The following is a 12,511-nucleotide window of genomic DNA, read 5'->3' on the forward strand; positions in this document are numbered from 1 at the left end:
GCCTTGATCATAAAGGAGTTAAACAACTATGAAGCCCGTCATTAGAGTTGCATTGAAGAGAAGCTCATTCAAGCATTTTTGAATTATGGGAGTGTAGATTAAATAGTTGTATTAGAGATACATAACAACACAAAGTTGTTAGCATTGAATATGCTTTGTAAGCAGCAACTTTGGCATGGTTTGGAGTAGTAAATTCCTATTATGTCATGAACTTGCTAATTTTTTTATTTACACATTTAAACATTTAAACGCAAAGACCACTTCACATTGTTTAAAAGTTTGGATACACAAAAACTATGGCTTATGTGGATCAAATGCCTTGATCATAAAGGAGTTAAACAACTATGAAGCCCGTCATTAGAGTTGCATTGAAGAGAAGCTCATTCAAGCATTTTTGAATTATGGGAGTGTAGATTAAATAGTTGTATTAGAGATACATAACAACACAAAGTTGTTAGCATTGAATATGCTTTGTAAGGAGCAACTTTGGCATGGTTTGGAGTAGCAAATTCCTATTATGTCATGAACTTGCTAACTTTTTTATCTACACGTTTAAACATTTAAACGCAAAGACCACTTCACATTGTTTAAAAGTTTGGATACGTAAATCCATTATCACACTACCTTGACGCATTAATCATTGTTCGAGATATTCTATCTAAATCAACAAGTGCAAGCCTCGAAGAAAAACAACATAATGAATTGTTGCACACCTAATATCAATCACTATGTAGCATCTTCCTCTCTTGCTTTCTCAAATTTGTAAATTGTGTAATTTATAAAGTATGAATTAGAGAATGAAAAAAGTGTTTTATATTTCCTTAGTAGTGTGTCGAATGGTTAAGGATGTATTTTTCATTGTAAGAGGTCACAAGTTTACGCTTTATTATATTTTTGCAGTCAAATCGCTGCATGGAAGCAAGTCCCTTGTCTCACAAACAAAAAAGTCTCATACACCACCTTCTAACTCGATGGTGACCTTAAAATTAGATTATTATTATTATTATATAACTCAAGTTAAAATTATAAAGAGGTGAGTTATTTGCTTTCTTTTCATTTTCCTAATGTTACTATTTTATTGTTAAAAAAGAATTAATGAATTAAAATATATTATTTAATATAAATATATTTCTTTTAGACAAAGTGAAATTACACTATGTTTTTTATTTTTTTTTAATATGCATGATTTGAGTTTTTTTTAATGGGTAGATATCTTTAAAAGCAAAGTTGTGTGGAATGGTATTGGATCCCATCAATTAAGTGAATGAAAAGAGTTAAAAAATGAACAAACTTCTTTTTTTTAGTCCGCAAATTACACTATGTTTTTTTTTTTTCATACGCATGATTTGATTTTTTTTAATGGGTAAATATCTTTAAAAGCAAAGTTGTGTGGAATGGTATTGGATCCCATGAATTAAGTGGATGAGATGAGTTAAAAAGTGTACAAACTTCTTTTTCTAGGTACATAACAACACAAAGTTGTTAGCATTGAATATGCTTTGTAAGGAGCAACTTTGGCATGGTTTGGAGTAGCAAATTCCTATTATGCCATGAACTTGCTAATTTTTTTATTTACACGTTTAAACATTTAAACGCAAAGACCACTTCACATTGTTTAAAAGTTTGGATACAGAAATCCATTATCACACTACCTTGACGCATTAATCATTGTTCGAGATATTCTATCTAAATCAACAAGTGCAAGCCTTGAAGAAAAACAACATAATGAATTGTTGCACACCTAATATCAATCACTATGTAGCATCTTCCTCTCTTGCTTTCTCAGATTTGTAAATTGTGTAATTTATAAAGTATGAATTAGAAAATGAACCACACTGGCTGGTTCGAAACGCGTCGACAAAAGTTTTTCTATGTGATTTTCGCCGAAGATTCCTCAACAAATTGATATGGATCACAGAAGTCTCAATTCAATGAGATAAAGTTTCCTATTTACTCAATTTTTGAAATTCCATAATTGAAGTATTCGTAAAATAGATTAATTTTTAATGGTAAAGTTTTATGGTTAAAATTCCCATTAAATGTAACAACTCTCGTGAAAATTTTATGTAATAAAAGTTAATAAAGGAAAAATAATAACCATGGTTATTGGGACACTTATTCCAAGCTGAATGTTGGGCAAGACATCCTAGTGGGTGTTCATTTGGTTATTAAGGCTAAGGAAATTGGCTAAGGCTTTGGAAAGACAAAATGACATTTTTGGCAAATTTATTTGTGAAATAATGGAAATTAGGAGAAAATTGAGGTGAAAGCTCATAGGTTGCATGTGAGGAGGAAAATGAAGAAGATAGAAGCATCATTCATAAAAAGGATCCTGAGGATCAGTTGGTAACCTCTTGTCAGTTTAGTTTTGGAGCTCTCTCATTATTCTCTCTCTCTCTCACACTCTTGGACACTTAAAAGTTTTCTTGGAGCATTTTGGCATTGGACCAAGAAAGGCAAAGAAGGCAACAGGAAAGGTAGGATCAAGCAGCTACAGCAGGATTCTTTGTAGGTATCGATTTGCATGTGTATTTTCCTTGCTAGATTTGGCATGCATGGTATTGCATATGGTTCTTTGTTGTTATGGCATGGGTTTTTCCAGGTGTGGCAGTGTTTTCAGCCTAGCCTTTCCATTTCCAGATAGCCATGGTGTGATGGGGTTCTCATGTTTTGGTTGAGTTAGATTGTCGTGGATTCGAAGTTGAGTGAGGTGGATCTCCGAAATAATAGAACACGTGGTCTAGTAACCCCTGAACCAGATTGTGGGTTGCGGTAAAGTCAGATTTTGTGTTGCCTCGGATGGCCTAGGAATCCTTGCTAGTGAATGGAAAAATATACGATAAATCTTAGAGGTGGTTTGCTCTTCGTTGGGCCTAGTAATCTCGGGTTTGGGATATGTGGTTAAGGTGGAGAGTGGGTCTCGGTTTATGGCCTAGTGATCCATGTTTGGATTGCGGTAAAGCCTGAGAGACTAGGAGACAGGAAGATCCCTCACAGTGTAGGTGGAGAAATCCAGTGGCATCCATGCTTATTTGGCCTAATGATCGAGTGGAGATCATGGTAAAGCCTATTATGACATGTTTATTGTGTTGGCCTAGTGATCCGGGATGGATTACTGTAAAGCATGGTTTCTATTGCTAAGGGTGAGGTGGTTTAGCCTCGGTATGCCCTGGTTGGTTCTTTTGGTTTGAGTCCCACATTCATGCTTGGAATATGGCACAAGGGTGAATGGTTGAAGAGATATTTGGCTCGGCCATTTTATTGTCGGGTGGAACATGGTAGTCCCATCCCGGGTTTGGATTTTGCATCATTAATGAAAGGTTATTTCCCTCTGTATTTCTATGAGCATTGTACTGGATTATATGTGGTTTATATGGTTGTGATTTCATTCGTATTTTTGCTTCTATTGTGTTGGTTACATATGTGTTTTATGACAGAGACTATGTATGGCTTTCATCATGTTTTTACTTGTAATTGGATGAACAATGTATTTATGTCCTGATGGATGATAATGCAGTAAATGATATGAGGGAACAATGGTTCTTAGCGATTTTCAGATAAGTATGAGATCCCTATGCTTAACTTTGTTTTTTACACCTGTAGATTACATGTTTGTGATATGTTTGACGAAATGTCTGCCATGGCTAATAGGGATCTGGTTAAGTGCTTGTACAGGTATTTACATTTGCATCATTTTTTCCTTGTTATTTTGTTGATCTGAAGGTGACATTAAATTTTGGGCAGTGACCTGGGCTCTGGGCCTAAAAAAGTGGCTCAAATCCTGGGGATGCTAGCATAGAACTAGACATATTGGTCCCTAGACATTGGCTGGCAGGCCTGTGAGAGCGTCCAGAGGTCCTTGGCCGTTGTCGTGCCTATAACATGAGAGCGGCCAAAGGGCAAGTGATCAAAAGCTTCAGTGGGACCCAGGGGCAAGCTGCCTGAAGTGTTGGCATGGTTCTCAAGGGTCCTGTAGCTGATGTGGAAGGTATGTATGTTTTGTTTCTATCGATTCCATTTCCTTAAGGTCACATAGGAGGTTGAATCCAACCATAGTAGCCTCTCATCGCATGTTTACCCCGGTTGGTCAGTTACTTGGGTAGATGTGGGAGGAGGGTGGTACAGAGTGGTATCAGAGAATGGTTCACCCCTCGGACTGGATGGGCTATGTGTTGGTCATGCATGCTTGTCAGTTGCATGTGTCTCTCTTACACTTGTATTCCATGCGCTAGTTGCATTTGCATGATGTTTATTATGGTTGTAGTGATGTCGTCATGTCGAATTTATTGTCATTATTATGGGATGCATCGTCGTGAGTGTATGATTGGTTACATGTTATATGTCGCTTACATGTATCATTTTGTATGCTCGATTGTATTCTCGTATGCTTGGTTACATTCTTGAATCATTGGTTGCATGTATCATTCGTGTATGCTTTGTTACAAGTGTTGATCGCCATGCTTGAGTACATGTGTTTATGCATGTGTGTCGTTGGTTACGCATTGCTTAAGCATGTTGACATTTAATTGTGGCCATGTGTATAGTGGCGTAATGGTTGTAACTATCATGCATGAGGTCATGGTACGTGTGATTGATATGGTCATCCATTGATGACTGGACTCTAGCTATAATGATGTTTAGGTGTTGATGCACTTATTTGTTATATGTCTATATGTTGTCATGATTATGTTATACATATATCACATTGATTTGATGATCTTGTAGACAAGGTATCCTCCCCGAGCTATGCTAAGGTACGTTGGTTTATTGTGATTTGGTTTAGCTGACATAGTATGCCTTGCAGCAAAGAGATCAAATGGCTAGCAAGATGGTAGACTACAAAGACTCTCCCTATGAATCAAATGAGAAGCGTGGTGTTGCGCACTATTCTGATTTGGCAGATACATTGAGAAGCTTGAAGGAAGAAATAAGGAGTTTTAAGGCAAATAATGACATAATCATACATGCACAAGAGAAACAAGCAGAGGTAAATGCAATACTTCTTTAGAGTTTGTCAGAATTGCAGCGACAAGGGCCACTTTGGATCAGCCATGGACAAGATGAAAAGACTAATGGGGCATATGGTAGTAGGTCTCATGGTGGTCACAGGTCAGATAAAGATGACATAGTCAGAGATGGTAGATTGCTCGATACTCTAGATAGGAGAGGTGATGGATATAGGTATTATTCTAGTTATGGTTCTAATAGGCATCATGATCGCCATCGCTACCATCCTTATAGGAGGAGTGATAGGGGATATTGCCAGATGAGTTTAAGAAAGCAAACCACCTACTTTTGATGGAGATGTGAAGAAGTCAGAAGATGCAGAGGCTTGGATCCTTGGAATGAAGAAATTCTTTGAGTTGCACAATTACACAAATAATATCAAGGCCAAAGTAATTACGCCGTAAGGCGTTTCCCTCTGAAATGAACTCCCCTAAATGTCTCCCTGTCCTAATCTTAACCGTTAGATCTATTGTTAGACGATTCAACAATTCTCTGCCGTCCAAAAATCCATTAAAAAACAGTTATTAATTAAAAAATTAATTAAACCCAGCGCAGCCCGTCCATCTACCTAGCCAGTCTGTCCTGTGCTGCACGAGCTTTTTCTGCAAAGGAGGGCCAGGAGGATGGGAAGGGCCGCGCATTCTCGACTACCGTCTGTTTAAGACCCTCAGTTCCCAAACCCCAATGTGTATTTCTTTTCAATATTTCCCCTGCGATCGAGTACATTGAAGATCAGTGAGTGACGAGCAGTATAGGGGCCGAAAGGACAATTTTCCTGCTTTTTCTTGTTTTTTTGGCAATGCAGATATCTGGCACTCGCAGGCCTTGCAGGCCATGGGCTTGTGTTGTTTCTCTATGAATGAGCGCAGGAGAGTAGATCTAGAATTTTTTATTAATGGAAGGATCAAGATAAACAGTGGGTTTTTTATCAGAAGCAGAGGCAGATGGGTCAAATGTGGCTGACGTACAGACCAAGTTGAGAAAAGGCTAATTTTTTCCTCTCATTTGAAACACTGCCCATGTGAAAATATTTGGTATTTGCGGTTCCAGGAAGGTTCGCAGATAGTTGAGGCATTGGCCTTGCATCAGGACATAAGAATACAGCGTGGATCTAAAATTGAACAGAGACAAAGAACTATGTAGCAAGATCAGAGAAGAAAAGTAAGTACCTTGGTCTGGGGTTGATCTTAATGTCTATGATTCGATTACTGCAAGACATGCTGCTTTTTCTTTTCGTACTGCCCTTTATGAAATAATTTGTTTTCATTCACAGGGCTACTAGAATTGATGAACCAACCAATAAGAATAAAAAGCTTGACACTGAATATGCATTGCCCTTCTTTGATAAAAAAATATTATCATAATTTTCCCTTTTAAAGAGGAAATTAACAGAAGCCATACTATGGAATGGCCTTTCAAGCATCAAGGCCCTTTTTAGTTGGGAGGTGTTTTTTGTCATGTTTGGCATCTAATAACTGTAACGGTTTTAGAATATTATGTTTCGGACTCCCTTCCATTTCTTGACCTAAAGCATTTCACATGCCACATTGTGCAGGGTCGCATTTCCTTGTTTGCATCTATTCAAATTATAGAAGGAAAATCATGCATTCAGTCTTGAAAATCGAAATCTGTTCATCAATTATGTCATTTAAATCATGAATTTGATCACAAATATATGTGCGCTATAACAAACTATATAGAGATATGGACATCTGGACATGCGTTGACCTAAAGAATCCAGCTTATTGTGGTTGTTTTTTATTTTACCCAGGTGATTGATGCATTGGACCTTTTCATTGACTATCAATTCATGGGTGTTCACCTTCACAATCTTAGGCAAAATATTATTTTCCTCCAGTTATGCTTCACATGCCTCTTTGAAGAACACTAAGTTTTCACCCAAATGTTAGGGAATTCCGCTTTCTGCTATTTTGAGGCAAGGATAGTTCCATCGTCTCATATTTTGCATGTTTAGTTCCTTATAGGCTTAAATTGATCCCACTTTTTTGGTTTGATACTGTATTCGAACAAAGGATGGCAAATCTTTCTCATTCAGTTTGTTTTTAAAATTTTAACTGAACATCCTACTTTGCCATGAAGATAAATCAGTTCGGGCAATACTTTTAAGTTTGGTTCAGGTCTCCGTTTAAAATTTTAACTGAACATCCTACTTTGCCGCGAAGATAAATCAGTTCGGGTAATACTTTGAAGTTTGGTTCAGGCCTCCGTTCAAATTCTTAGTTATAGCTGTACCTTTTTTAAATGAGGTCATAGGCATTAAGTCATGTGTGGTACTGATAATGCTTTTCTTGATGTTTAACTGGAAAATAATTTATTTGTCGGTGTCCCAATAATGAAATAGTTCATAATTGTGAATTACATAGGTTTGTTCAAACCCAATGTTCCTACTCCTGTATATGTTTTAGCTACTAGTGTTCATTGAAGCAACCTTTGGGATTGTCACTACTCACAGTAGTTCAATTTCGATACCGTTTTCATGCTTTTGAGGGAATGTTGTTAGCTTTCTTTCATCTGGGAGAAAATCTGGCCATGGAAATTTCAGGCCTAGATCATACCTGTTATTTTGCTCTGCTTAATATTTTTCTTGCTGTTAGATCTTATTATCTGCTTCTTACTCAAATATTCAGGTTTCTATCACAGATCACATTTTATGAAGATGATGTAAGTTTTAAAATCTGATTGTGATGTAATTCACCTGATGCAGACCCCTACAGAGGTTGAGTTTTTCACTGAATATGGTGAAGCAAGTCGCTACAAGATTCAGGAGGTTATAGGAAAAGGGAGCTACGGTGTTGTATGCTCTGCAATTGATACTCACACTGGGGAGAAAGTTGCAATAAAAAAAATAAATGATATCTTTGAACATATTTCTGATGCAACCCAGATTTTACGTGAAATTAAGCTTCTGAGGCTGCTGTGGCATCCTGATATTGTCGAAATCAAGCACATTATGTTACCGCCCTCTAGGCGGGAATTCAAAGACATTTATGTGGTATTTGAACTTATGGAATCATATCTACACCAGTTTATTAAGGCAAATGATGACTTGAGGCCAGAAGATTATCAATTTTTCCTGTACCAGCTTCTACGAGCTCTGAAGTACATACATACTAGTAGATTTCTTTTGCTAATATTCTTATTTCTAAATAAGTTTAAACTTTAAACCTGGGAAAGGGTGTATGCATGCTCATTGCTGACTATATTCACTAGATATATGGGCTGTTTATGTGAGTAGGCAATATTCGGTTACTGTTCTGTTAAGATTGTGATTTTTGCTTTTATGTTGTAGGGGTTTTGTCTAATTTTAATTTATTCTCACTATTTTTTAACGCATAATTACTGTGTGAAAAATAATATGTATGTATAGCGGCTAGCCTATTTCCTTTTTGCCTTCCTCCAGTTTTATAGATAAAACAATCTGAACCATGAGATCGTTCTGTATGCTCTTTTCTTTCTATGTATTTCTGCATTACAGATGTATTGACAATCCAAGTGCAATATCCAACTGCAAGAGCTCCTGCCAGACCATGTACGCGCTCTGCAATCCTTTTCAACCCTTCTGGACCATGATATATTGCGTACATCGCAGACATGTTTGCTAGCAAGGCCTGGGTACAAAAAGATCTCAATGATCAAAGCCATACTCGTCCAAATATGTCGTATAAAATCAAAATTAAAACATTTTAAGCTAGAGACCCTCATTGACCATCAAAACAACTGAAGTTAAAACTTGAAGAAACATTGAAAATTGAGGCAACATGCAACCATAGAGAAATAAAAGCTCAAATATTTAAAGAAAACGGTATAGAAAGTTTGTTGTTACATTACATACTCTGGTCCTTCACTGGTGCATCTCAACTGTGGGAATTTTATTTGGATTTAGAGCTGGCTAAACCCAGGGCTCAAATCTTAAAAGCGTTTATGTGCTTAGTACACAGCCCTACGTTTTTGGTCTACACCAACAGCATATGAATGTTCGATCATAGTAATTCATCTGCTTACAATTTTGATCATAGCAGTCTTGGTAACCTGGGACACTCTCCAAAATCACCAACCCTCAATAATAAAGGAGCAAGATGAAGGGTAAAAGGTTTCACCTTTGGCCTCTCCATAAGGTCATTGGCTTACTAGCGGAGTCTCCATAAGGTCATTGGCTTACTAGCGGAGGTGCGTAGTTCATTTTGATATAAGGGAGGAAAATCCATCAAAAGCAAATACTAACCCATAAATTCTGTTAAGTATCAAAAGCAAATATTAATCCATATATTCTGTTAACTATTCAGCAAAGTTGTGATATGCATATTACCTGTGCCGTGCAGATATTGCTGGTGGCCTTATCTCGCCGAATATGTTGCTCCCGAGTCTGCATCGCCATTCTAAGAGCGGGCTTGCCATTTGAATCGATACTCACTCCTATAATCCTACCAGGCATGATTCTCTTATACTCTTGGGAAGTAGCCAGAAAAGCTGCATGAGGCCCTCCATATCCCATTGGAACCCCAAACCTCTCCAAACCTCTGTGCAGATCCAATGGCCATATCTGCTCCAAACTCCCCCGGAGGCTTCAACATTGTCAAAGCCAGCAGATCTGTTGCCACGACAACCTTAACACCTTTGGCATGTGCATTCCTGACGAAATCAGAGTAATCCAAGTTATTAAACAATAATTATTTTAATCATTTTCTGGCACATCAGCTATTTATACTCTTGATTGAAGTCCCTATTTATTTCACCATGGTAATGTCCACTATAGGCATCAGAGGCCCATTGTTGTTTTGTAATTGCTCACAAGTCTAAGGATCACTTTTTTTACCACAATTTGACATATGTGGCCGGTTAACCCTCAAACCAGTTTAGTTTGATTCAGTCATTAGAAATCAATCTTTCAGAATAATGGTTCAATCTTCAAATGCTCAAATTTTCATCTATAACTGCAAGAGTTAGTCAATTTGAGGATTCACAATTTTGATCTCTGTATTTGCCCCATGCATTGTATTTACAAATCATTTCAAGCAGTTGCACATTGCAATTGTGCTTTATTCACTTCCAAAAATAAATATTTTAGTGTTTTGTGAAGTGCATATGCTTCTTTCTCGTTTGTGTACTAAAGGGCATCTGGTTTAGGACATCGATCCTGTTAAAATATTCATGTTAAGTTTTAACTGTGTTTTTAAGAATCTATTGTGACTGTGAAGCACCTTCCCATTTCAGGGAACTTAGTATGGAAGAAGAAATGTGAATTCTATTCTCTAATTTGTCAACTTTATGTTCTTATAGCCAATGTGTATCATCAGGATTTGAAACCGAAGAATGTTTTGGCAAATTCTGATTGCAAGCTAAAAATATGTGACTTTGGCTTAGCAAGAGTTGCCTTCAATGACATGCCCACAACAATCTTCTGGACCGTATACTATTTTAAATTCTCTATTTGATTTTGATTGTTGTACTTTAGTTAGTAAATTTCCCATTTTTAAGATGTATATATTTGATGAAGTGCAGGACTATGTTGCCACAAGATGGTATAGGGCTCCAGAGCTGTGTGGATCCTTTTTCTCCAAGGTATAAATTTTTTAAAGGATTCTTTGTTAGATCTATTTTAACTATAACTGCATTCTACTTAGTCTGTTGTGACTAACTATTCTTAGATGTATAACATTCTTCTCATCTTTTTGCTTCTCTAGATGTTATGGAACTAGGTGTTTGCTTGGTAGTAGTGTGTTGATTTCAGTGTTGTAAAAATCACGATAACATAAAAAAATCGCAATTTTTTGGTAAAAAATCATGAATTTTTGAGAAAGAAATCATGATTTTTTTATTTTTTCCGATTTTTACAATTTTTCTCCTCGCTGATTTACTCCTGATAATGATTTTCGCAACATTGGTTAATTCACCATATCCAGTTATCTCGAGTCATAACAGTATGCATGCTAATTATTTTCAGGTGTTCAATCTCTTATCTATAATTTTGGCCAGGGAAACACTGAGGCCTAGAAATTTATTTTATCAAGAACTGATGTCAGTTGCAAAATTTACAAGTCATTTCTCATTTCTGTGGTTGTGTATCTTGGTGAGACACATGAATGAATATACTGAGGCCTTTGATGCATGTATGAAAGGAATCCTTTCTTTTATAGTGGAGAATGCTGAATGTAAGCATACATAATTATTCTATTTTAAAAGTATTGAGATGAAAAATACTTAAATAAGATGCAGAGTTTGTACCTTGCAATTGAGGGACCATGAATTGAATTTATTTTTCACGAATGTGAAGATATTTTAAGAGCCCCAGAATAATGGTTAATATTGCACACTTTTGATGTTACATGCAAATGTTATGGTTTGAACTTTACAACTAATTTCTCATTTCTGTGATTGTGTATCTTGGTGAGACACATGAATGAATATACTCAGGCCCATGATGTTGCATGTATGAAAGGAATATTTCCTTTTATAGAGGAGAATACTAGATGTAAGCACAAATAATTATTCTATTTTAAAAGTATAGAGATGAAAAATACTTTAAATAAGATGCCAAGGTTGTATCTCGCAATTGAGAAACCAAGAATTGAATTTCTTTTACATTAATCTGTAGATCTTTTAAGAGCCCCAGAATTGTTCATATTGCACAGTTATGATGTTACAAGCAAATGTTATGGTTGTTCGAAGTTGTGTTATTTTTTTCTGGAGATCTCTTAAAATGGATTAGCATTCCATGATTGTTGAGAGAGAATGTGTGAATTGATGGGAAAACAGGGTGGTTGTTAAGTACTTGTAAGTTGAGGGTTTCTAGTGTGCTTGTGTGCGTGATTAGCCTCAAACCAGATCTAGGGCCTAAGGAAAAATCGACACACTGAAGAGGCTCATATGGCGTTGCCACATTTTGTGCTTGAGGGTTTTTTCGATGAGGTTGGACTTTCTGAAAACCCTCATGGTCTAATTTATGTTGATTTTCTTTTGTTTCCTCTGTGAGATTCAGGGGACAATCCTTGAAGAGATGGTTGTATTCATAGCACCTATGACACCTAAACAATACATGCTCATAATCCAAAGCTTGTTGCTAAACTTCATCATGGTAGGAGATTTTGATTGATTTTGAAAGTGGTAAGGAGATATTCATATACACACATATCCTTACATGAGGTGTAGTGTCCTCGCTATTTTCACAAAATCTCTAATCATGTTTCCAATGCCTTCTATGATTTTCTCCTCTCGATATTCTTTTGGCATAGGAAAATGGGGATATTTTCACAAAATCTCTAATCATGTTTCCAATGCCTTCTATGATTTTCTCCTTTCGATATTCTTTTGGCATAAGAAAATGGGGCTACTGGCAATTTTTCCTTTTCTGGGTTGTAACTTTCTTTTCAGAATTTCATGAATAACCCCACATTATTGAAAAAATACATGTTGTTCTCGAATACATTGTTTATGTCTTCTAGATTTGCAAAAATCACTATAATGAAACCCTTTGCTCCAAGCTCAA

At 36.5% G+C, this 12,511-nt stretch overlaps 1 pseudogene across 1 annotated transcript; it reads right to left on the reverse strand.

The window, feature by feature from the left end:
- Positions 1-8,306: 8,306 nt before the first annotated feature.
- On the reverse strand, positions 8,307-9,549 carry LOC149161777 (glycine dehydrogenase (decarboxylating), mitochondrial pseudogene; annotated as a pseudogene). Its single transcript, XR_016261450.1, has 2 exons — positions 9,335-9,549; positions 8,307-8,636 (listed from the first exon to the last, which is right to left on the reverse strand). The product of XR_016261450.1 is annotated as a glycine dehydrogenase (decarboxylating), mitochondrial pseudogene (transcript).
- Between the last annotated feature and the right edge of the window lie 2,962 nt (positions 9,550-12,511).

Source organism: Pinus tabuliformis, chromosome 5_2 (assembly GCF_031772625.1).
Source record: "Pinus tabuliformis cultivar Carrire ecotype Pingquan chromosome 5_2, CPIR1, whole genome shotgun sequence".
Taxonomy (NCBI): Eukaryota; Viridiplantae; Streptophyta; class Pinopsida; order Pinales; family Pinaceae; genus Pinus; species Pinus tabuliformis.